This window comes from Pezoporus flaviventris, unplaced genomic scaffold, assembly GCF_033815535.1.
Source record: "Pezoporus flaviventris isolate CSIRO_AGI_PZ_B2104156 unplaced genomic scaffold, CSIRO_AGI_Pfla_v1 ptg000057l, whole genome shotgun sequence".
NCBI classification, from domain to species: domain Eukaryota; kingdom Metazoa; phylum Chordata; class Aves; order Psittaciformes; family Psittacidae; genus Pezoporus; species Pezoporus flaviventris.
In genome coordinates, this window is record NW_026892605.1 from 5,677,704 (window position 1) to 5,702,882 (window position 25,179).

The 25,179-nt window shown below is 39.1% G+C and overlaps 1 long non-coding RNA gene across 1 annotated transcript; it reads left to right on the forward strand.

Annotated features, from left to right (window-relative positions):
- Positions 1 to 1,533: 1,533 nt before the first annotated feature.
- LOC133277494 (uncharacterized) lies at positions 1,534 to 25,179 on the forward strand. Its single transcript, XR_009746227.1, has 2 exons — positions 1,534 to 1,670; positions 24,558 to 25,179. It is a non-coding gene; the product is annotated as an uncharacterized LOC133277494 (long non-coding RNA).

The window sequence follows — 25,179 nt, forward strand, 5'->3', positions numbered from 1 at the left end:
TGCTCTGGGATTTATCTTGGTGAGGATTCCATTGTGTATATCTGCTCTCTACTGACTTCTCAGATGCATTGTCCCTTATTTACAGTCTTCTGCTGCTAATGTGCAGACTTTCTACATAATTGAGTTTGTTTCATGTTTTAGCTCATTGCTTGGGTTATAAGCAAGCTGCTGTGCACTGGAGTTCTAGAAACTATAGCTGATGATGGTTTTTCATATTTCAAGCAACATTTTTCCTTGTTATCTTGTAAGAAACATTCCAACTCATTAGCCAGTTCATGTGCTTTGAAGATATTTTAGAGCACTCATTTTTCAATCATGACTTTGTGAAGAACAATGTCAACACCATTCAAGACTTTGTCACCTTCAACCACTCAATAAATTTTAATCAACAGTCTGGCAAGGCTTGTTTTCCATAAAATCACATTGAGTCATGTTGATTATTGTCTTCCTCTAATTCTTTATTAATTAAATCCTATGACAGATTAGATAGACTCTGCCTAACAGGAGCCAACAAAGGCTTACTAAGATGTTTCTCCAGCTACAACTAAAGAACATTGAGTCAGGAAAAAGGAAGAAGGTTAACAAGGATCACAGAAAAGGCAGAAAGCTGGGGATTAGGTCAAAAAGTCCTTAACATTTGAGATTTGCTGTATCTTCCTGCTTACAGAGCAAAAACCATCAATAAATGTTTGGGCAGAATGAAGATCAGCAGTGGCAAATGCGTTGCCATGGCAGATGTAGGATCGCTCATTTTCTGTGGGTTGAATCTCCTACAATTGATTGTTTGATTTCACACTATTTTGTCTGAGATTGCTATCAAATTAAGCCACCATCTGTCATTCTGTTTATTCCTACTGAAGTGTGGACAATGTCGCAACTCTTCCAGCAGGTATTTTCTCTTGCTTCTCCTAAAATTTATTTTAATAGAGGAAATCAACTGTCCAGACTCTTCTTTAGAAAATTTGCTTCATGACTTGTGAAAAAGTTATCTGGCCCTTCTGACTCAAGAGTTTGTCCCCTACCAATAGCTTGGTGTGCTTCTTTGGTTACTGCTGGCCTGGGAATTATTTCACTGTCATGAAAATACTTCATCTAGTACCTCATCTTGCCTTTTGCCAGATGTAAAGCAGTAGATGATTATAGAAAAGCTGTTACTAATGAGGTAGAAAGAGTTGTTAAAAAATTGGGTGCCCACCTTTCTTTCTTTCCTCTTTTTTTTCTTAAAACACTTAAAAGGAATTTGCTTTGATCTTTGCCCTGCCTGCCATGGATTTTTATCTAACGTCATTAACTTGTCTTATTACACCTTCCCATTACAATCTGAACTGGACATCATATTCATTTTACCTGTTCCTCCTTGTTTCCTTATTAGATACCTATTGTCTAGCTGGCCCTCATTTATCCAATAGGAACTTTTGCTCAAAAAAAGTTCTCTGCCTTGACTGTAGATTTTTGACCATCTAAAACTTTTCTTAAAGAGCTAATTTATTCTTATTCCTTCTCTTTTGTCTGATCTTTTCTTTCAGGTGAAGTTGCCTAAAACTTTCCTCACATACAAGAAAAGAACTATCTCCTTTTTATCAGTACTGATGTTAATCCATGAATCTTACAGAATTTAAGAACTGGAGGAGGTAAAACATTTAGACCTCAACAGAATACTAAGTGGGAATGTAAATAATGAAACTTTTAGAAGAAAATCAGCTTTGTTCAATTATGTTTTAATGTTAAAATTCAAGAACATTAAAAGAAAGTTTAAAAAGACCCCACAGAAACAGCAGTTAGCAGTCTGAAGGGATGAACAGAGAAGGATACGAACTAGCAGCATGCCAGGCAGCATCCATGTCAAAGATGCAAATTTTAGAACAGCAAACTGACTCAGACCAGTCTTATTGTCCACATATATAATCTTCTAATTGGTCTATTGTGTTCAAGATATTTGTATGTGTCAAATATGGAAAAAAGGAGCTAAAAACCAGAAAAGCAAACCAACTCATAGGTGGTATAACCATCTTTCAAGTTTCTGTCCAGTCCAGTTAATATTGTTGTTATTGTTACTCTGGACTTCAAGCCCCTAAGTTGAGCAATGGCGCCTGTGATATGTTGTAATTCTTCTACCTATGTTATACCTGCTTTATTCCTCTTAACCTGGTTAAAAGCAATGTTTTGAACATTCCAGATATGCAATTCCTCCCACTAGATTTCTGTAATGCCAATTATATTAAATGTCATCTTGTAAATGAGAAATTTCCAACTCTTTTTGCTTCTTACTGCAAGATCTAACAATTTGGATGATATTTCTTTTCACTTTTTCTGTCATTTTAGGTCAATTTGTTCATGATTTGCTGAGTTAATGTCTGTGTTATATTTGTCTCCTTTGCATAATTCCTTCTATTTTTTAAAGCATTACTTCCTTTACTGCTGTGCTTGCCTCCATTCCCAATAATTCTTGCTGTGACACAGAAGATACTGGTCACCTCGTCTTTCCAAAAACTCTTCTGTTTAAGACTCTGTAAAAAAGAAAACCCATTTCTCTCCACTAATGTGAATAATGATGTGTCTCCATTATTTTTACCTTTTTCTCTTCTACTCTTGGGGGCAGAAGAAATGGATACAAGCTTTTTTCTCACATCTGTCTAGCTTTGTTTGATACGATATTGGTTTCAGGGTGTATCATCATTAGTAGCTGTTTTCCGGATGTCTTCATAATTCTATCGATTACTGCAGTTCAAGTAGAAAAGTGAGGATTTGTGCTTTTCTCCTCCAAAAAAGATAGCACAAACTATCCTTTTGTTCTTGTGCCACTGAAAGGAATGGTGTATAATCATGACATTGACAACTGTTATTTATAATCTTGATATAGGTGAAGAACTTCTCTTGTTGATACTTGCTTCATGCTACAAGGATGACTAGCAGGTTATGTCCTGTTAAGCTGAGTTTAACTTCTTCACAGACAGATTTCTTGGCATGTGACTTGCCAACAACCCAGTAACCACCTGTTGTCCCCAGCCACATTGAAAAATATTTCTATTTCTCACCTTTGGAGAGCAGTCTCCAGTCTGCACTGTACATGAGGACGACACCGGGGTATGTAGGAAAATAGTGGCTTTGTCCAGTCTTGTGGGTAGTCCTGAATATCACCAAGAACTTTAAGTGACTTTATTTTGACATTTCAATTAGTTGCGTATTGAAAGGGTCATTTGCTCTGGACGAACACTGGTATCTGCCTAGTTTTGTAAAGGACACTTTCAAACTGATAAAGGCCTTAGTTGAAGTTTCCTCAGTGGTATGGCTGAGAACTACAAGGTCACTTTTTTTTCCTACAGCTTGAGAAACACAAGGTACCAGTGGGGTTACCACAAAACTGCAGAGCATATCTTCGTTATTTATGCATAAGCAAACACAGAGATGCTAGCAGAGTTAAAAATCAAACCATACGAGACTATAGTGATACTTCTTAGTATTTTGTTCTTGCCAGTGGATAAACCAGTGCAATCATAGAGATGAGAAATATTGGAAGTTCCTATATTTGGTCAATGACTGTTAAATACCATCCAGAGAAAATATTTCCTTCAGAGGGAGGGGCTTGAATAACTGCTTCTTTTAAGTAAATATGATATCACTTGCATTGAATTCTGAGCTGCAACTGGGTGTATGAGAAAAGCTTAGACCCATGGTTATTGTGTAAGCAGTGATATTGCAGCATTAACTGTGAGGCATGGTCTTGACCAGCATAGAAGAGAAAGGGGAAGAATTGTGCGTAAATGAGTATAAACCAGCAAGGGCCAAAATTACTCTGCAGAAACAAAATTACATTTCGATCATGCAAGACTGTGCTATGTATTTTAAATGACAGCCTGCATTTTTTTTTCATGGAAAAAGATCACATACACCTGATGCTGTTACTCCTCTAAACTCTGAGCATCTTCCTTCTGAGCCATGCTGCTGTTCTGCCAAATTCAGACAAAGATATTGAAGAAAAGAAAAAGTGAAAGGAAAGAAAAATAAAAAGCTCAGGAACTCTTTAGAAGCTTGAAGTTTATCCCTACATGCTGGTGTGAAGATTTCCTTAGGTGCTTACTTACAAATGGAGCAAGAGGCAACCTCTGTCCAGTCTGGGGTTCCTCAAGGACTGCAAAACTGATGTGACTCACATCCCTCTGCCCCAGTGCAGAAAGGCAGCAGTTGATCTCTTTCCTTGATGCCTGAAAATCTCATGCCTGATATATTCCTTGGGCAAATCAACCATAAAAGCAACTATACTGAGAAGCAAAACAACGAAACCAATGAGTTTCTTACTATTTTACCAGGACACTGTAAACAGCAAGCCGGAGGCAGCATGCTTTGGCTTAGCGATGTGGCTGAGGGACTGGATATTGATATGAATGAGAGAAAGGAAAGATTAAGAGAAGTTGCTAAGCAACCAGGGGAAATTATTCTTGGAAATGACATTTGGACTGAAAAGGGCCAATGTCTGACCTAAGTCTTCCTGCAGCAGAGGGCTTAACCTAATAAGAGTGCTATGCACAGTTATCTGCAATGGGCTATTCACTGTCTTAAATGGAAGTTACTTAATAGCAAGAAAACTAATCTGAAGATGGAGAAGCTGTAACTCGCAGAAGTGAAATGGGCTAAGATAAAACTAAAGGGGAAAAACAGAATAATAACTGCTTGCAGCAAGAGAGCTAAAGTCCTGTCATTGCTAAAGCTAGAGCACAGGCAGCAGTGGTAGAAAGAGCACATAACTGATCAGCACATCAAGTTACATTGCTTTATTTACAAGTGGCATGTTCGGTATTTTTTGTTTAAGAATACAATAGAATAGATGATCTTAAGGTGCTTTCCAACCCTAAGTATTCTATGATTCTATGAATATCTTGGGAAACATAGCACCATGCAAAAAGGAACAGAATTATAATGGATTGCAAGAGTCACTTTTGCATGGGCCTCCCAAATTCATGTTCATTATAAAGAATGGTTATTGCTTGTTCGCAATGGTGAAAAAGAGTGGGACTAGTCCCCGGACAGCACTGCATAGTTAACCTGATAGCACACTCATATACACCTGTGTGTATGTATGCCACACACAGAAATGTGTTGTGCGGTGTTTCACTGGCAAGACCAAGATCTTTAAAGGAAGCTGGGGAACAGATGGGGACCAGATTTGATCAACAGCAGTGGCAAAGCACCTAATCAACCACTAATTTCAATGGGAAATTGAGTATTTGGTATCTCAGGGATTTGGCCACAGTTCCTACCAAATGGCTTAGACTCTCACCTCCAATTCTAGACAAAGTCAAGCGTACAGGAATGAAGCTTTTATTTCAAATAGTTCTAATGATCAAAGTGTCTTATGGACAATAGTCTGAGCTGATAAAGTCTATTATACTACTGTAAATTGCCTTATGGCATTGTGGTGATAGAATTAGTTTACTCTGGTGAAAGAGAGAAGTCTGGAAGAGCTGAACCAAGCTCTTGGTTTCACCTGGTGAGAAGGAAGCTGTGGGCAGTCCCATGGAGCAAAGAACAGGCTCACATAAAGGTGATGAAAAATCCTTTCTGAGGTCCTAACTTTTACATTTCCGGTTTAATCATATTGTCTTGCATGACTCCTTTAATCTAGCTCCATGTTTTCAGCTAAGTAATGTTAAATTTTTTACTAACTGGAACCAAGAAGCTGATTTTGCACATTTCTCTAGTTTGGACGTTTGCACTGGTATGAAAAGACCATATCAGACAGACGTTCTTGTAAAACTCACTGAAGGGGTAATGGTTTTTCTGTTACAAAATCAGCACACCAGCATGAGGAAGGAAAAACAGATTTAAAAGCAAAGAATATATTTGTGGTTTAACTTTGATGCTGATCTCATGAAATGTTGAGGTCTAAATGGCCTATCATCATCTTATCCTCGTTTGCTATCCCTGTAGCCTCAGAGACAAACAAAGAGAGATGACATCTCTTAATCTTGAATCGCTTACCTGTCTTCTACTTCAGCATATATTGTATGCTTACATCTCTGCTCCACACAGAAAAAATAATGCCAAGCAGTGCATGCTGTCAACATTTTAAAACATGTCAAAATCCTGAAATGTTATGCACTGACTATGCATCAGAAAAGAAAAAAAATTTGAAATGATGAACAAACTTTTGACTGAAATATCCTGTTTTGCATCCACAGAGATCTTGGATGAGAGACTAGTCTATTTTTCTCAAGTAGTTCTACCCAAGATGGTTTCCTTCAAAAATGAAAATCCAGTTGGGAGCAAAAAAGTAAACAAGCTTGTTTTCCAGTTTGTAAGTAAAAATTAGGTCTGGAAATGAAATTTACTTGTTCTAAAATCTTGAAGGGCACAGTCACCAGGAATAATCTCTTCAGTTCATTATATTTTTTAATAAATAACCTTTTACAGTAGAATATGATTTGGTAAGCTTATTTTTTATTATGTGTCCAGCAAATTTAAGGCTATTTAACAAATAATACTACTTTTAAATTCTCCTGCATGTAATTTAGCTGACCTCTAATTTTCTTCTAAGTGTTGCTTTGACATACCACAAATGCAAAGTTCTTAGAGAGAGGGCATTTGCTATTTACATTTATGTAAGCAGCTATTGGATTGTAAATGGTTATATAACTTCACACAATTATTGTCTTACTTAATCTTCTAAAGACACTGTATACATCATGGTTTTATGAAGAATTATGATATCTAATGAAAGAACTAGAGAAGCTAAGACAAGTATAGCAATTGAAAATTTGCATATAATTATAGCTTCACAACAGAAATCAACTTTTCTTTAGGAAAATAAAAAAAGAACAAGACTAAAAGGCACAACAACAGGAATGAGGACATCTTTTGTGGTGCTGATATGGTATTTTACATCAATTCATCTCCAAAACACAGTGTAGGTCCGGCTTTTGAGTCGTGATTTGAGCATTATGAAATGTTAGATATGCTAAAGCCAGAACAGACTGGTGAAGTTTTGCCTTTGCTGAGTATCAGTGAAATGCACCTATTGTTGCTAAGGAGCCAGAAAAGCCAATGCAGCATGAAAAACAGGTGTTGGAAGTTGCTGGAATAAAGGTGCTAATTGAGCTTGAGCACATGTCCGTTTTCACCTGCACAACACAGTTCAGGGAGCTGCATTTCCCAGCCCACAGCACAGCAAGCACACAGCTTGTGCTGCAGCACATGTGAGTTGTCTTGGGTTAATGGCTCTGCTAGAAACCATTGCAGGTCTGAGTCTACAATGATAGAAGATTGCTAGAAGTAGTACCAAAACTGCAGAACTAACCCTAATCCTTCTCAGACTAAACCAGTTCTGAGAAACTGTGGATATAAAGTACCTCTAGCCTTGAATGAGGCCAATGTCCTTGCAGTCCCAGGCAGCGATGCAGAAGGCAAGCTGGCAGCAATACTGCCTTTGCTTTCCCCTGAGTTTTGACACTGAAGAGGGTGATTTGGGCCACGGAGCAGCGTTGAGATTGCTTTAATACATACAGATACCAATTTTTACAACAGTGTGCTCTGACTGCTCCTCTTCTGGACAGGGAATTGATGTAAGTGGCTTAACTCTGGGGTCATGCAGTCTCTGGCATTAAGGCTGTCTCTCATTCCAGGGAAATCTCCTCCTTCCTGAAGGGTGGCATTCTGGCCTCTTCTAACATTAAAACAGTGCTCCCACTGTAATGGGATTGACCTAATTTTGATTAGGTGTTGTAGTAATATCTACAGTCATGAAAACAAAATGTAAGGGAGGAAAAGAAAAGAAAACTTATCAAGAGTTTTTGCCATATATTTTTTTCCTATCTTTATCCATTTACAGCACCATGTCTTTCCAGGAAGGTTAGCAGGTGAAAACAGGAGTTTGGCACTTGGTGTCTTTGCTAACACTAAACACTGTGCCTGGCAAGCACATGGCTCAGCACCATGCAGCCACCTTGTTTATGCCTGCCAGGGAGCTCAAGGAACTGTCAGGTCACAGGCCATGTGGAAGAGGTAGTGAATACTTCCACTCAGACTCCCTGTGGCCATGGCAGCAGATAATCACAGATACAAGGTCACCACTTGAGTCTCTCCATCATTGCAATGTTGTAGCATCAAAGCATTAAAAATAATGCACTTCAGGCTTAACACTGTAACAAAAATCCTCAGCAAATGAATCTGCTCAGGTTTAAGACAAGCAGAAATGTACAGTGAACAAACAGTGCTTTAAAGAGATACAGGAAATTTTTTTAAAATATATTTGCACACATCAGGTTTTCATACCGTTATGGTTTCTAAATAGTCTAGGAAAAAAGTTGACATTAAAATTAGGCTTTCACACACAACAGCATGAAAACTCAGAATACCCTGACTGGTTTCACAGCAGGCTGCAGCCTGTCAGCTACCCTGCTTGGGGACTGCAGCCACCAGCAGCCCAACTTGGTTTTCAACTGCAGTATCTGCCTCTCTTCAAAGACCTGTGATGTTTGGGTCCCAGAGTCACACAAAGATGGAGCCCCCTGAGGAAGGTGAAGGGTGGTGGATGCTGGCCGCACAGTCTACTGGCCAGGAAAGAGGACATGCTCAAACAGGTTGTTTGCTTTTGGAGGACTCTGAGAGATGCTCAGGTATGGGCAGGAAAGACTCATTTGAGGGATGCACCAAAATGGGGTAAAGGCTGGGACTCTGGGGAATACCTGGCTGTTAGATGGTAACATCCTGTTTTTTCTTGGAATTTTCCTTTGCATTAGGCAGTTGCTAACCTGGTTCTGACTGCAATTTCAGTGGTTGCTTTAGACAGTAATTTCAGAACATTTAAAATCTTCTCAAAAATCAGGATCAATGAAAACCTGAAAATTAACATCATATAAGGCTTTGCTTATGTGTCAATAAGGGGAGTTTAAACTTCTTAAGTTGTCATTGCATTTACATTAGAAGATAGTGTGTGACTATTTTGTCTGATACCACCTATAGGTTCACAAATTGAAAAACATAAAGAAATAAAGTGTGGTTTAGCTTATTTCCTCCATACTGTGTCCAGATTTCCAATGCAACAGCCACAATACTGGGGCCTTTTGGAATAAGGATACTAAACGGATTTAAATCTGGCAATACAAGTAATATTTGCTTCATCTTATTTATGTTTTCATGCTGGCATAAAATAAACAGCATAACTAGGTACACACAAATACCTGCTGCTTATTTGTTTATGTGTTGGTAATAGCACTCAAGCCTGGTTCTGGCTGCTTTCCCCCCCCTGTTGAGCAGCCTAAACACTTAGAAAAGCTGGCTGCTCCTGCCCTCCTCCAGCACACAAGTTTCTGCACCTTCACTCAAGATGGACCATGGAGCTGCTACTGTTCCGCAGAGACCTTTCTTCTCCATACATATCCTCCAGGGCACAGATGCTGGAGATCTTGCCTCCCTACTTGATAACACTTGCCTCCATCTTGTTGAGATTTTAACCATTATATGTGACCATTTCAAATTACCAAACAGGGTAACTTTTACTTAATAATAAAAAGTTTAAATTGCCAGCCCAGGGAGTGCCTCTCCCTTGGGATTGCTTTTCCCACTCGTGAGGGCTCATGCCTATGATTCCCAAGAGTGAAGTGCTGCCCATGAGCACACAGACACAGCTTGTCCACCTTTTCCCCAATTGCCGTTCCTTGTTAGTGATCTTCTGGTTTGCTTTTTCAGTGCATGTTCTTAGTTGTGAAGTGTAACTCCAGAGCCACCTGGGAAGTAATTGTGCTCATGAAACATAATAACGCTATGTACCAGGGTGTGAGGCAGATGTTACACTTTTCAATTCCAGCCCCAGAGTGAAAAGAACATTTTCCCTGGATTCTGAAAATACAAGACCCCCACACTGAGAGGCAAACAGCGCTGGGGAACTATTGGATATGATTACTGTAGTAATGCTTTTGCCTCTGCTTTCAGGAGGACTGCAGAACAGTTTCTTGAGGCAGGTGTCGAGTGTGTGTGTTGGGGCTGGGGGTGAAGGTTGTAGAAAGGAAACAGGGACAATGCAGACAGGAACATCAGATGAGTTTTGCAGAGAACAAAGTCTTTCACTTTTAGTTTTTGTGAAAGAAGCACATAAAGAAGTTTCTTACTTTATAATATGGGTAGGGGTGTAGGTGTCTAAATGTGTGTGTATATATATGTTTTTATATATTTTTTAATATATATATATTTAAAAATCTTGAATAATTCTTAAAAGCTCTTCTCATGGAGGAAAGACATATAAAAATAAAGCAGCTAGAAATTAAGAGGAATGAAAGTAATCCAGGCTGCTTAAAAATCCTAAATCACATTTATGGTCTCTTTTAAAACAGGACCATTGAATATGTGAATGTTCCTTGTAATAAATAGATGTATTTTATTGTGCTGTCAGATTATCTCATGGGAAAGATACCAGAGTCTTAAAAGCAATCATAATCTGGTTATCAGTTACAAACTCTATTGATTTATTTTTTAAATGAAAACAAGAAGTACAATATTTGCTTTTAAAAGATGACAATACTGACTTGTGTGGGTTGAGAATAAAAGAAGCAGCTGATGGAAAGTCTGCAGATCTGATTGAAGAATCAAAAAAAAAAAAAAATTCCTGCATAAGATGAAACATAGACAAATAGCCCAGTTTGCTCTGTTTATGATGGCTGTTAGCGATCTGGGACCAGAGAGGAGGCAGGGATTAATAATATTTTGTTGCTGTTTAGGGAAATTTTAAATAGAGCCATTGTGCTACTTTATTGGTTAAAACTTCATCAGGGAATGAGAAATGACTCTTCTATACAGTTAGTAAAGATGCAGGAACTTCTTGCAGATGTGTTTTGCATGTCAATTGGGAATTGGTACTTCTGAGGCCAATGTGTGTGTTTATGATGTGGAGTAGAGGCAAGGAAGACTACTCCATTAGGCATTTTTTCAAGTCACATAGGCTGGAGAAAAATGTTCAGAGAGAATATACATGTCATTGAGAGAAATTTGCAAATGTGTAACACAGTTCAATGGAAACCAAAACAAAACACCAAACCCAAATAAAAATTAATAAACCCCCAGACACACACTTAACAGTTGCTGGAAGAGGTGTAAGGGGGCAGAAAATTAATCTCAGAAGTGTCAAGCTTAGACATTTCACAGATGATTATCTTTTTCTATGGCAATAAGAAAGGAAGGAAAAGCAGAAAGTGTGGAATTCAAGACATGGGTCAAGCAGCACAGCCTGTCCACTGTTTCTTTCCTGAGGTGTGGCGAGTCATTCTGGGAGAGTGTTAGTCTGCTATCATTCCACCTGACATTTTTGGTTCAACAAAGAGAGGGGACATAGCTATGTACTTTTCTCTTGGCCTCTTTCCTTGTGACACACTGTTTTGTGAATTTCTAGGGACAGGAGGGTGCCCGGTGGACCTTAGATTTGTTTCAGGAGTTTTGAGGAGAGGGGAGATACATAGAACACGCAGTTCTGCAGTGGGCATCCACCCACCTGCAGTCACTGACTGGTACTCAGATCCTGGGATGCTGCAGTCCAGCCCTTCATGTCCCCATTTCCATAAAGAACCCATGGCTGTGTCTGGGTTTCTTTGAAGTCATCTTCCTCCCAGGCTTCTCCAATGATGAATTTAGTCATTACTATTTTGCATTCACTTACTCCTAGAACTAGGGTGGTATTGCAGTTATTGATGAAAAAGACAGTCTTCAACTCCTCTAAGGGAACTGCAACATGCAGACCCACTAACAGCCTGGTTTGCCTCCGAATTTAATTAGTTTTACTAGGACTGATGCAAGGCAGTGTCAAAATCAGTCTTTTATTATCCCATAGTCTGTCTGCTTCTCTGTGCAGCACTAAATATACCCTGAGAAACCATGAGCAGCCTCAGTAGGATACTGACGAAATTGATATTTGTGAATAACCTAAAGGGTAAAAGATTAAGGCAAAACCTTCTAACAATCACAGGGTGTTTATTTTAATTAACAAACGGAAATAAAGTTTTGTCATTTAAAATCAGCTTGCCAGAAGCAAACAAGTACACGTAAGATAAAATGGTTAATAGAAAGGATAGAGTGCTGATGGATAATAAAATTTTTGACACTTCTAGCTCATCCTCTAAATACTCATAAGGAAGCGGTATCATGTAAAAAAAAAAAAGTTCCTTGAACCATTTTTTTGCTCTTTCAAGTATAAAACCCCTGCAATCCAGGCAAAGCATAAAATACAGATTGTGATCCTTTCAAACTTCATACTAAAAGTATATAAAAATTTGTGAAAATACATATACAAAGAATAAGCATGTGAGCGCTAAACCAACTGAAATGGCTTTGTATTTTCCACAGTTTTTTTTCTCATTTTGCAATGGTTTTATACCAGAAAAGCCTTACTTACATCTGCATATTTACATATACATGATAGAATTCCATGTTTTTCATTTTTCCAGAAGGACCTAAAATTCCTTTGGCTGCCCAGATGAGAAGGACCCAGGCAGCCTTTCCTTTTGTTTTAAAAGTTATCTGCTCCTTGATTTTAGAAGCTTGTTCTACTTCACAAGGGAAAGCAGAGTGCCTCTGTTTAACTATTTTGTAATGACTGGGGCAGCTAGCATTTCCTGAACCTCTGAGAAATTGCTTTTTGATGTAAAAATCTGTGTTTGATTATTCTGGGTTATAAAGGGCAATAGGAGAACAAGCTTGATTTTGGTACTGCATTAGATCTCAAAGATCAATTTTATTTTCTTTTTAAATACTCAAAATTGCAGTGAGACCTGATCTGAAGGAGCAATGTCAACAGGAGTGAGTATCTGCAGCTCAGATAAGAAATCCCAAACTCTTTTTTAACTCAATACTTAAATGCAAGCTTATGCTACTGCAAGAATTTACCATTACAGGGCAAAATGTTGTAAAAAAATGTCAACATTATACCTTACAGTTTTATGCTCTCTCAAAACTAAGGAACAGCTGTCAGCTGATGAGAATTTTAGTAGATTATAAAAATTGTGAAGTAAGAGCTTTCCTAGAGAAGCTCCACAAAAATATGAGATAAAGGGGGATGTCCTAAGAAGTATGTTGGGGACCGTCAACATATGAAGGATGTGGGCCTGTTGGAATGAGTCTAGAGGAGGCCATGAAGATGATCAAGGGGCTGGAGCATCTCTCATACGGAGACAGGCTGAGAGAGTTGGGCTTGTTCAGCCTGGAGAAGCAAAGAATCTGGGAAGACCTAATAGCAGCCTTCCAATACCTAAAGGGGGCTACAGAAAATCTGTAGAGGGACTTTATACAAGGACATGTAGGGATAGGACAAGGGGAATAGATTAACTGACAAAGAGTAGATTTAGATTATACATGAGGAAGAAGTTCTTTGAGGATGGTGAGGCCTTGGCACAGGTTGTCCAGAGAAGCTGTGTCTGCCCTATTCCTGGCAGTGTTCAAGGCCAGGATTGGGTTTTGAGCAGGGGGTTTGAACTTTAAGGTCACTTCCAAACCAAACCATTTACGATTCCATTCTGTGAAGTGGGGGAAATGCTCTGCAGTAAGTGAAAGTAACCATAATCAGTTTAGAAACTTTTCCAAGTAGAAGGCAAGACAGCTATTACCTAACGTGCTGAAATTAATCAGATTGGTTTCAGAGTACAACCACTCAGGTAGCACACCAAGAAGTGAAAATTTGAAAGCTTGAAGGATCATGCTGAATTAATTCCTGCCTTTTCAAGACAGGAACTGTGATTAGCCAGTCTGAGTTATACCATGACTGGTGTTAAGCCTGATCCCAGCCAGCCAACTCTCTGGAGACCAGCAGACAACCCGTGTTGTAATTTCAGAGCTGATTCCTAAAGTGAGGGATGCTCTGGTGTTCTTTGTTATGTCTTTCCGCTCTGCTTACAGAGTGGCTATATTACAGAGCGGCTATATTTCCAGGCTGTAGGTGCTGGCATTGCACCCAAGACACACAGGTGGCCTGGGGATGTTTTCTCTGCTGCAAAGCACTGAAAGAAAAAACATTTCATAGGGCAGAAAGGCCAGGGAGAGGTAGAGCTTTCTGCCTGCTCTGCCTCTTCATCAAGCCTGGCATGGGCAGCGTGTGCTCAGGGATGTGAAACACACTGGAGCACTGCTTCCAGCACCAGTGGGTGGTGACCCCTGGAAAGATCCCAGCATTTCCATGCTCCATCCTCACCATGTTGGTTAGCAGGTCTCCCCTGATTACAGCACCCAGCAATTCGTACACAATTGCTGAATTTTCAGCAGTAGAATCCACACAGTTATTTCAGAGTTTTTATGGATTTACAGTAAGAGTAAACTAGGGGTAGGAATAAAAAGTTGGCAGGAGGGACTGCAAACTTGCTCGATTTTTTGTAGCCGAAAAAGCACCTAGCTTTTTTTCAGCTTATAGCTGAAAAGCACCTAGAAAACATCGGTGCAGGCAGACTGATGCTTGCAAAAGCTCAGCGTCCAGAGAAAATTTCACCTTAACTAAAACAATATATTTTTTTTTCAGGAAAACAGTGCTATCTTTCATGACTGCAGTTGGCAAGCCTCGCTAGCTTTACAGTTGTTATTTAGAAGCACAATGTTTGCCAACATAATACTATCATAGAGATAAGTTTCTTTACTTCAAAGAGGAAACAGCTTTGAAATGGCAAATGAAGTTGGGCAAATTTTGGAAACTACTTTAAGAGTGAATTATTACTCAAAATATGTTTTTTTTTTTTGCTACACAAATACTCTGTTTTCCATCAGATCTGCTCAGGAGCATCAGACACAGTGGTACCACTTTCATAAGCTAAGGCAAAGCCTTGGTAAAGTATTAACACACATCTACAGCTGCCATCTAGGCACTGACTGATTTAAAATAGATTATTCTTTGCATGCTGAGCATTTGGCAGGCTGAACTAAGATGCTTAGATTATTTCATTGATTTCCATTTCTATGATAATCCCATGTTTGTTCAGTCTTCCCTCCTGCTCAATGCCAGGGATAGGTATTTGCACTCTCAGCCCCCTCCGTATACTGTGCGTACAACAGTTGGCATTGCAGTTTGGTTTGTTGCTTGGAGACAGCTGCAGGGACGCTCAGTGGCATAAATCACACCTGACTGTTGCTAAGGAAATAAGACCGTCTCCTGCTTTTCCTTCAGGCTTTGTAATAAGAGAGGCAAACAAAATTCATATTCAGGATATTTAAAATACTGCTTTAATTTACCAAAAGTGAAAAGGAAACTATGTAACACACATCTGTAACAGTTTTCCTGGAGAACAAATACTGAATTTTCTTTCTTCTGGAGGTGATTACTGCGGGTGCAGGATACAAACACATTGTGTGATGGAGGAGAATAACTGGACAAAATCAGGATTTGGGACATAAAAACTCAACAAACTTTCTGGAGGTTTTTTAACTTGCAGAGTCATGCCTGCTGCTCACCCTAATGGGAGCTTCAAATAAAAAGAAAAAACAAAAAATGCAAACCCACCAACATTTTTGCTGCTAACAGCTTGACTGTAAAAGTGAAAATCTGACTTGAAAAACTAGTTTTTCTTCAGGAAGAACACAAAATGAACAAATTTGTCAAGCTAATAAAGAATCACAGATGTATACTTCAGTTGTCCTTGACAAAATGTTTGTTAAAAGTTAACTAAAGCAATTCATTTGGGGAATAACAGAGAATCTGTGAGCACATTTCTTAGCCTCTCCCACCTTTCCCTTAGGCTTCTTCCCCGAGACAAAAGTGGGAAGTGGTGCAAGTACGAAGGCTGGCTGCATGGACCTTTTGCTGCTGCTGATCCCTCAGAGCAACAGGAAGGCATTGGGCATGCTTGGCTCTGAATTATTCTCTGCACTTGATGAAAATTGTGTGCAATTAGCTCTCTTTTTATAAACCTGACTTCACAGCATTTGGTGTGTGTGTGTTGTGTGTTATTCTGACTTTTTTCAATACAGACAAACTTTCTTATCTTTTGTCCTTTGCAAAACCTATGTAAGTTACTTATCACACCATAACAAATTTTTATGTTGCATCGTGTGGAAAACAAAATTCTTCACTACAGGGAAACACATCCCTGGAAATTTTACTCTTGAGAGGTATTAAGAAGTTTATAGGTACCTAAACACCTAGAGTCTGTTACCATTACTGACACTGATTTGCAGGTCTCATAATTATTTCTTTATGTCTCATTGTTTCTTTTGACTTATACAACCAATAAAGGAAAAACCCATCCCTGTCCCTAAGCATTCCTCTCAACTTTTGAGATGCATCTTAAACTTCCCAAGCTTTATCAAACAAACCACAAGCAACATTTATTCCCTCTTATGAATCTTTCAAAGACCCCAGCTAAAATGCCCACCATTTATCCTCCTGAGAAATCTTGCTTTCAAAATTCAGGAAACAGAGCTGGCTTTGAAGTCTTGGCCAGAATACCTTTCTTTAGGCAAAATAAAAATGTCAAGCAATACAAATCTTTCCCAGTAATACCTCCCCTCTGATGTAGGGTACAGCTGATGGCATGAATGTCCCCCGTGATGGATGCCAGAGGGTCAGGTGGGTAGTGGGTCCTGCAGCTTTCCTCACCACGGGGAACTCTGGAGTTGTGGGAGCCATGGAGGAGAGCTGTAGGGATGACAAAGCAAAAATCCACCCAGGCTTTCACATGCACATTTATCCACTTGAATGCTTGTATGCTACCTAGTCCTGCAGCTTATTAATTTGTATTGCATCAGTGAGTAGAGGTCCCTATTAGCATGCACCTGTGAACAACCCCTGAGCTGAAGAATTCACTGCTACAGTAAAGAAAATGAATTGCAAGGAGACAGAAAAATGAGGAAATAGTTAGGGTCAGGGTAGCACATATTGCTGCCACAGCTGTCTGCCTAACCATTGCAAGGTGTTCTGTAAGTGCTATGCTGTAAGTGGATTACAAGAAGAATTTTAAAGAAATTACTGTTCTTTCTGCTTTTTCCTGACCTCTTATCTTCCACAGACACAGGCAGTTCCAGCTGGAGATTCATTGCCTTTTCATACTTACATTTTAAAATATTTTCTTTGTGTGTGTAACATAAAATGCCAGAAATTCCTCCTGTATCTAGCAAGACTTCCTTTTTTGTAAGTTCTGGTTGCGCATTAAAAAGACATTCAGATTATACCAATGTACTTTCATGAGGACTGTTTTTTCTGAAGATATTATTCCTTCGTTTGCAAACCATTTATCCGCTGATGGCACACACAGAGTGTTTGAAATCCTTTACTGTCATGTTTTTCTTAATTACTCTCCTCCATTGTCCTACAGCTCCTCTCCATGCAGCAGAAGAAAGTGGCGCTTCAACCTGAGCTGAACTTCTCTAACTTCCGGAAAGTTGCTCAAACAGCTTCTCACAATAAAGAGAACTTTTACATTATTTTATAGTAAGAAGTATTAGGGAAGAGAGTTGGAGTGATGACTACTAGGTATTCTTCTCTCAGAGTGTTGAAATATCTAGTGTGGGTGATGACCCATGTCCCAGCTGGACTTCCAACTTCAAGCATGCATGAAGCACGTTTCACAAAACAGCTTTGCTCTTCCTGGAGGCAACAGTGTTTCGAAGTATTTCATTCACCCTCTGGTATGCCTTTAGGTTGGGTTTTAAGGACATCTGCCTCCAGACAGGTGAAGGGAATTTTCATCCAGTTTCCAGGAAAGTAGAATGATTCAGGGAATCAGTGCATATTTCTCAGTAATTTACAATAGAAAAAGTAGTTCATGCTTTTTCAGTCCTTCCACAACACTCTCTTTCTTTAGCCAACTGTAACTTGCAAAGCTCTTGCAACATCCCAGGGAAAGCCAAAACAGTGCTCCTGAAGGCTGTCTCTGTTCTGTGCTGTGCCAAGCCTAACATTGCCTTCAAAGGGGTGAGAATTTTTCCCACTGTGTCTGCTCAGTCTGTGTGTGATTCAAGTTGTTTATCACACAGACCATTCACTGCTGCCACTGCGCTTTCAGCAGTAGAGAACTCAAAAATGAAATCGTAAAAATGGGACATTTTTTCTCGCGTTTTTACTTCATATGGTTAGTGGAATCAATGCTGCTGTTTCTCAGGTGGCATATACTTAATTTAACGGTTAGGAGACATTATCAGCTGGTATTTACAATTCAGCTGCTTATGAATATGTGATATCATTTCCACACAGAGATTTTCAACAAAAATACTTATGTGCTAATTAATGTTTATTTTCTTCCATTCAAAAATGCATAATGTCTGCTTCTGATATGCTTACATATGCTTACAGTTGCACAGGTCTGTTGATTTACACAGAACTGTATTTTATCACACTTCAAATGAGGAAGAATCTTGTTAATAAGAAAGGCTACTTAAAGGGGTAATGAATCTAGCACTTAAAATTACACTAATTAAGTGTAATAATAAATACTTTGTTGTGTACTGCCATTGTGCTCTCCTTAGCAAGGCCTTTTCTTTTGTCCAGAGAATGATGAAACTAACCATCAGACTTTCTTCCTCTCTGGCTTCTTCCTCTTCTCCAAGTCTCTCAGTGCCTCCTTCATTTCCCAGTGCCTCTGCTAGTGCTCAGGACTGTAGACACAGTCTACAGCAGCTGAGCAGCTGTAGACATAACCCAGCCATTCCCTGGCTCTCCAGACCAGGCTCCATGTTAGCCCCAGTACCAGAGGAGCTTTCTCTCCATGGCAGCCCACTAATGATGACATTCCCAGCACCCCTCCTGCCAGCCTCGTCTCATGTCTATTTTAGCTTCATCCTCAGGTATGTGGTTTGAAAAGCTGTAATTACCACAAGGAAAACACCCTCCATATCCCCTTAGGTGAAAGAAAATAACGTGCACTGTCTGGATCAAGTTTCCGTTTTCCACAGCAGCAGGAACTGGAAATCTGTTGCTTTGCACAAACCAGGTATTTCAGTGAAGCTGGTGTATCTGTGTGCAGATTATAGTCATGCTCTAATTTACTAAGCCCTTGCAAAAACACATGTTGAAAGCAGCTGGTTTGCAGAAAGGGAATATTTATTGCTGTGAAGAACTGCTTTTCCCTATTGTCCTCAAAAATGGTAATGAGAAGACCAAGTACCTGAAAAAAAGCAGAAGAGCTAAAAGATTAGATGTATATTCAGGCAAAGTGATGGTATGCTGAATTCAGGCTGTAGGTCAAGGATAAGAGCTGCTCAGTGCTATTGTGGAAAGCACTGGAGCTTTGTTTTGCTGTCAGAGTGATGTCCTGGATCTGCAAAGAACACTCTGAATTCAGACTCTACTTTAGATGAGACATCCTTCTCGCCTTAAAAAAAAACCCAACAAACAGATGACCTCTAGTGCTCTCAGCGGACCTTGTGAGGTTAAGGCATGAACAGTGGTGCTCACAGCCCCAACACTGGTCCTGCTGGCAAGGATGTGAAAGCTGCCTTTTTGCCCAGCTGCTCATCCTGAATGGCACATCCCTCCCACCACTGTCCTACTTGCATGTGTCTTCCCTTCCCCCTGTTTGATTCAGTTGATGGCAAAAGACAACTTTTGAAGGATGATTTTAATTTGGCCAACGTGTATTTTTCAACAGGACTCTGGATATACCAGCAAAACATGACCGCACTTAAAGGTCTTGAATCCAAAATGCAGGTGCTGATACCCTTTTTGCCAGACTGCAATTAGATATAGGTGCTTCAGTGGATCATGGCCTTATTCTGATTTTCAAGCTACTGCCTCCAATGAAAAATAGCTAAAAGTGGGTAAAATGGGAAACCACTACTAAAATACTGGCTCCTACAGTAATGAGCACTGCATTAAAGCTGCAATCCGCAGGTGCTGCAGTGCTCACAGCACAGTGAAGTTTGCAATTCTTTCTGGTAGACAGCAGTGAGAGGAGGCTGGTTGGAGGAAGACGGAAACTTTGTGTTGGATTATGGTGCTTGCGGGTTATATGGAGGAGCCTCTGATGGTCTTTTAAACCCTGGTCTTTCCCAAGAGAATTAACCAAACATTTTAAAGCCATAGGGACTAAAATGTGTGACTTTATATTAAAAAAAAAAAAAATTATCTAAAGGGATTTCATTTTTATTAGGAATTCCTCATATGATTCATTTGAATGGTGTCATATGGATCATTACATTTTCAAAATTAATTATCTTTATAATCTAGAGCTGCACAGCATTTAATAACACTGTTTGTAACAACTTTTCATTCTGGCAGCAAGTCGTGATGCACAGCAATTACAGCCCAATCCTGTGTGCAGAAAATTCTTTTGGAAACTGATGCTTGACTTCCAAGCTCTAGCTAGAAATATTTACAGCCTTTTGAAATGGTTCATTAGGTACAGCACTCTCAGGCAATTAAGGTGTTAGGTGCATAATTTAACTTGGCATATATGTCAAGAGTGAGGCAGCAATTCAAAGCAGAGAGAAACAGAGCCGAATCCACAGGAATCGGGAGCATCTGGATGGGAGAGGGACAGATGCTCTCTGAAGGAAAGCAAGACCAGCTCTTTTCCCTGTGTTACCCTAGATGATGGAGGTCCAGGGGTACAGATAAGCAGCAGAATTTGGTCTCTAACCTCGTGGTGATACCACACCTTTGGATATCCACTTTCTCCATGCCCTCAGGGTGTTCTTCCCCTTCTCTTTGTTACCACCCATGTTTTCCATTCTCTTGTTATATCCCTCTTTCTCTCATATATAATTTTCTTGGCTTGGAAGAAGAAACATGCCTGGTTTCAAGTAAGGAGCTTTATGTTGTTGGATAGGATATTACGTTTGAGCAATGACCACATAGCAGGCATACATATCACAAGGTGGAGTGGGGAACACCATGGAAATACCAACTTCCCACAGCTGGTTGTCATCTCTGTTTGCCTAGCGTCCATGCTGACCTCCTCCTGCCTTTTTCTCTAGAGAATGCAGATGTACCATTCCTTTCTTTGTGGTTGAGACACTGCCCTGCATCACGTACTACCCGACCTGCAAATGCCAAGCTGGAACAACTTCACTGGTCACACCTTTCACAGGCTGTGCATAACTGAAAAGGAACATTACCTCTTATCCCTCCAGCCTGCACTGACTGCAACCTGTGAATTGTGGCTAGCATACCAATTCAAACAGTGTGCTAAAATCTGATTAGTCCTGATCACCATTTTCAACACCTTTTGGGAGTACTTCGTTACCATGCAAAAAAAAAAGGGCCTGTTCGGAAAACCTCATCCAGGAGTCAGAAATGCAAATTCCATGAAACATGATTCCAGTTACCAAGAGTGGAACTGACCACTGTAAACATTCTGCAGCTCCTGTTGGAAAGTCTGTGTCATCCATCACCCTTTCTATTTGGAAATAGAAAAGACTTTTCATTTTCAGTGACTTAGGGTATGAGCACAGTAGATGCATCAACTATTAACCAACTGATACTAGTTTTCCATCCAGGGGGTTCAAATCCCACTGAATTCAGTGGAGTATTTTAATTATCTTCACTGATTTTGGGCTATTCTCCAACAAGCACAGAAATAAAAATAATTTACATATTATTACTAATTTTCATTTCTTAGCAGACATTATACATTTATTTGCTTTCATTATTTTCCTGTTCAATGCAGTTGTCATTTCTTTTAGCTTCTTTTAAAGAACAATTACTGCAGAACATGAACAGTTGGACCGATGTTCACTATTTTTATAAAGCAAAGATATGGAAACTACATAATTGTGCCTCTCAGTCATAGCCAAGATCAATCATAAGATGTCATGCTTAATATCTTGATGGTAAAGAAACAGTTGCAAAACCTGAGTCCCTTTTTATAGCACTTAATTTCCATATTTTAAAAAATTTAGAAGTACTTTACTACCTACTTAGAAATACTATTTTCCTCTTCTCCTTCAGCTGCTAAATAACCTGCCTAGTAAGTCTGAACTACATTCTAAATTTCTGACACATACAAATTGATTTCATCTTCTGTTTCTGGTGGTCCACTGTAAAATCCTGTAAGCAATATTCACTTCTGATCATCCATTTAATTTCTACTACCTTCATTGATTTTTCTGCATATGGGTTCTTCTTTTCTTACCGCTATGTGGTAGCATAATAAATAGTCAATAAAAATAGGCTTTTTTTCTTTACTTGGTTCTGTCTTGCATTTTTTTGCAGGTTTCACACTGACTCAAACATTCACATTTTGTCTATGCTAGCTACAAATCTGAAAGTAAGATCTCAGCATCCATATGAACATCCATCCATGAACATGCGCCAGCAGTGTGTGTTCGCAGCCCAGAAAGCCAACCGTAGCCTGGGCTGCATCAAAAGGAAAGAGACCAGCAGGTTGAAGGAGGTGATCCTGCTCCTCTACTCTGCTCTTGTGAGACTTCACTTGGAGTATTGTGTGCAGTTCTGGTGTCCTCAACATAAAAAGGACATGAAACTGTTGGAACAAGTCCAGAGGAGGGCTACATGAAACTGTTGGAACAAGTCCAGAGGAGGGCTACAAGGATGATCAGGGGACTGGAGCACCTCCTGTATGAAGATGGGCTGAGAAAGTTGGGGCTGTTCAGCCTGGAGAAGAGAAGGCTGTGCTTCCAGTATCTGAAGGGTGGCTACAGGGATGCTGGGGATGGACTCTTCATTAGGGACTGTAGTGATAGGACAAGGGGTAACGGGTTCAAATTTAAACAGGGGAAGTTTAAATTGGGTATAAGGAAGAAGCTGTTTACGGTAAGGGTGGTGAGGCACTGGAATGGGCTGTCCAGGGAAGTTGTTAATGCTCCATCCCTGGCGGTGTTCAAGGCCATGTTGGTCAGAGCCTTGGGTGACGCGATTTAGTGTGAGGGGTCCCTGCCCATGGCAGGGGGCTGGAATTAGATGATCTTAAGGTCCTTTCCAACCCTAACTATTCTATGATTCTATAGTACTATATAATCTGAATTCTTTTGGAATGTGTTATATATTATTATATTACTTTTAGTGAGGACTTTTTGTTGATTGATCAGAATCTTCTGTTTATTCAAAGGGCTCTGTTTTATGACAAATCTGAGTCATGGGGCTATCTGACTGCCTTTAAAACTTGTCATTCTTGTTTTGCTGTTCCTGGAAAACTTAAAAATTAGAAGGACAGAGCTTGGTTTGGGGCTTTCAGCTCTGGGTTGGTTTTTTGTTTTTTTTTTGTTTGTTTGTTGGTTTTTTTTTTTTTAACTGAAGTAGATATACTGATATTGATAAAGTCTTTTGTGACCACATCAACAGTACATTGGGTGCCTACACGGATTATGATCAGTACTGGAGCTTGCTTTTGAACTGCCTGCGGTAATTTCACCACTAAAGTAACTCATTTAGCTCTTGTTTTTGTTAAAACTTTTTTTTTCTGCCTTTAGAATGTGCTGAAATTTTAATGCTTGAATCAAGCTTTCCCTACAAGTTCTTTTCCAAGCTAAACTTGGGGCCTTCCAGCCACAGAGACGCTTGTTCATGACAAAATGTTCATGGCTTCTACAGAAAATTTTAAAACATTGTCAGGTATGTTTAGAAATAAAAAGCAATCTCTCATTCTCCCCTGTACCAAAGTTGTATACTTTGCTGTGATCTTATAGCACCGCCTAGAATATAGGGGTTTGCATGTTCTGCCATCACGGTTCTCTGCAATGCCCTCAGTCTTTGCCAACATAACCAAACCTGTCTATTTTTAATGAGGTAAAAAGGTAACCACTTGTTTTTAAGCCATCATCTTAGGTAAGACAGCATAACATTGCATGACAAACTTAAAAAATCAGAAAACAAACCAAACCTTCTTCTATAAACAAAACAATACTAACCTTCTTATAGAAACCTGAAAAACACTCTTCAGAGAGAAGGTGAGATTGATTCCCTCTCAAGGACTAGGTACAAAAATTATCATTCACCTTTTAACCTCTTATTTCAAGTTTCCAGAATTTGGTTAACTAAAAATGTCTTGCCATACACTTTAATAATTTTATTTTGTTCTAGTAGATGTACTGTATACATTTTGGACTTGATTTTTATTTGCATTAAGACACATATGCTCCCTTGAGTCCTCTGTATATTACTGTAATGTCTCTGCTTTGGTTATAAAGTATACAAGAAAAAAAAAAAATTACCCATCATGTTCACAGTCTCTTTAGTTCACAACAACAAAGAGTAGTGATAACATTAATACCCTGACATTTTTCAGCTGCCTAGAATAAATACAGATCCTTCTCCATTTCAGTATCAGCACCAGTAAAGGATGCTCAGATTTTCTTAGCAGAGAGTAACAAATCTGAGAGCAGAATAAACAACATTTTCTGTTGCTTGAAAAGCAGAAACAGACATATTCTTTCCCATAAAATGAAGAAAAGACATTTAATTTGTTTCTACATGGCTTTGTTTCTGTCTACTAATTTTATAAGTTGCTTTGACAGGAAAAATACTGCTCAATAGAGATTGCTTAATAAATGCAAGGTGAGATTGTCGAAGTAGCAAGATGAAGTATGAACTGGCAACAAATATACTTGTTACCTCTTTCATTCACCCATACAATCATTTAAAAAAAAAAAATCTTTTTTTGTTCCATCAATCTGCTTACTTTGACCCTCTAGGGATTAATGTGCTTGTCTTACAGGTAAAAATTACTTTTTACACCTGTTAGCAGTGAGGAGTAATGAAGTTGAGAATACTGTGGATCCACTGCATTCTAAAGTAACAAGAAGATAATTGGAAACTCAGCTGAAAGCAACTGGAAGGGCTTTGCCGGCCAGATGTGACTGATAGAGTCATTTAAAGCTGTGAGAGCTGTGAACATGGGAGAGGACCCAGGATTTGTTCTGAAAAAAATGCTATTAATAGAAGTGGGCAGTAAGAAAGAGGATGAGACCAAATATCAGAAGCAGAATGCACTGAAAAACTTCAAATATTTAAACAATAGTAATTCTTCTGTTCAAAGCCTTATTTTGAATTCATTAACAGATTTAGAGTACCTTCTAAATAAATCAGATATAATAGAAAAATTACAGAGAGAGACAATACCCTATTAAGCCATTTTTTCTTTCACCAGAGAGGAAAATGTACTTTATGTAATTTAGAAAAAAAGATCTTGTTACTCTTTTGTTATTCACATGATTAAAATAGATGCCAAGGACATATGAAAAGGCAAAGTGTCTGTTAAAATGACAAAGTGTAACAGTGAATATTTATCATTAAAATGTTAATTTTTAAGAGAATAAAAACTATGGAAAGCCTTTTTT